The following is a 1,093-nucleotide window of genomic DNA, read 5'->3' on the forward strand; positions in this document are numbered from 1 at the left end:
ACACACACACACACACACACACACACACACACACACATACACTTATACTGCTCGAACCAGAAGTATCTGAGAGTCAGAGAAGACGTCCCTCCCCTGTCCCTCCCCTGACAGAATTGTGTTGCTGGCAACGACATCGAGTTGTGACTCAATTGGAAGCAGAGACATGACTGTACCACCCCGTTTCCAGTGCGCACCCATGAGCAAATGGTGCGTGCACAGCTTGCCCGTCAATAGTACACTTTTTATGAGAGATTTTATTTGTCATATGTTTTGCGCTGTTTCAGATATTCAAACACATGAAAATACATTTTAAAAAGAGCAATACATAAGTGGTTGTTTGTATTACTCTAATTTCAGTGACACGGTTGCAAATCAGCTCTCATTCGGATTTTCTTGTGTGTACATGCTAGCTGTGTTAGCTGCTGTGCTAACTGGTTAATCAAGAACATTATAGTCTGAACAATAATGATATTAACCCTTTTAGCAACAAAGATTTTTTTTTTTTTTTTTTTACGATCATCCTGGTTCTTGATGCCTTAAAAGGGTTTCACAAAAGGGTTGTGTGTATGTTGCAAGCGCAGCTTCAGCGCAAGACTAACAACCAACAAAGCAAAGAAAATCTTTTCGTGATTGCAAGAAAGAAATCAACAACATTATACATAAAACATTGAAAACTTATTTTATGTGTTATATTTGAGGGAACAAGGGGAAAAAAAGCCTTTTTTGGTGGTGCTCATTTACTATTTGCAACCACTTTTACGACAGCTGCAGTTATTATTTACAGGCTATCATTTAAACAGAAAGGAGTCTCTTCTGCATTTTGTGCAAATTTCATGGAGACAGGATGGGGAGTGACGGAAAACGTCCTTCAATTTTGAAACGACCCACTTGTTTCAATTGACACCCATTAAAGTGGCTTCCCCGGGTGATAAAGAGCCGGGGCTCACTCAATTGACAGATGTTACCTTGAAAAGTCAAGTCTGATTGGACAACGACGCCCCTCAAGAGGCGCAGAGCCGAAATGAAGTGTTCCCCTCCCTCCCAGCCCTCCCAAGGCGTCCCATTCAGTCTTCGATGGGCACTCTTCTGCCCC

Source organism: Hippocampus comes, unplaced genomic scaffold (genome assembly GCF_001891065.2).
Source record: "Hippocampus comes isolate QL1 unplaced genomic scaffold, H_comes_QL1_v1.1 scaffold13, whole genome shotgun sequence".
Classification (NCBI taxonomy): domain Eukaryota; kingdom Metazoa; phylum Chordata; class Actinopteri; order Syngnathiformes; family Syngnathidae; genus Hippocampus; species Hippocampus comes.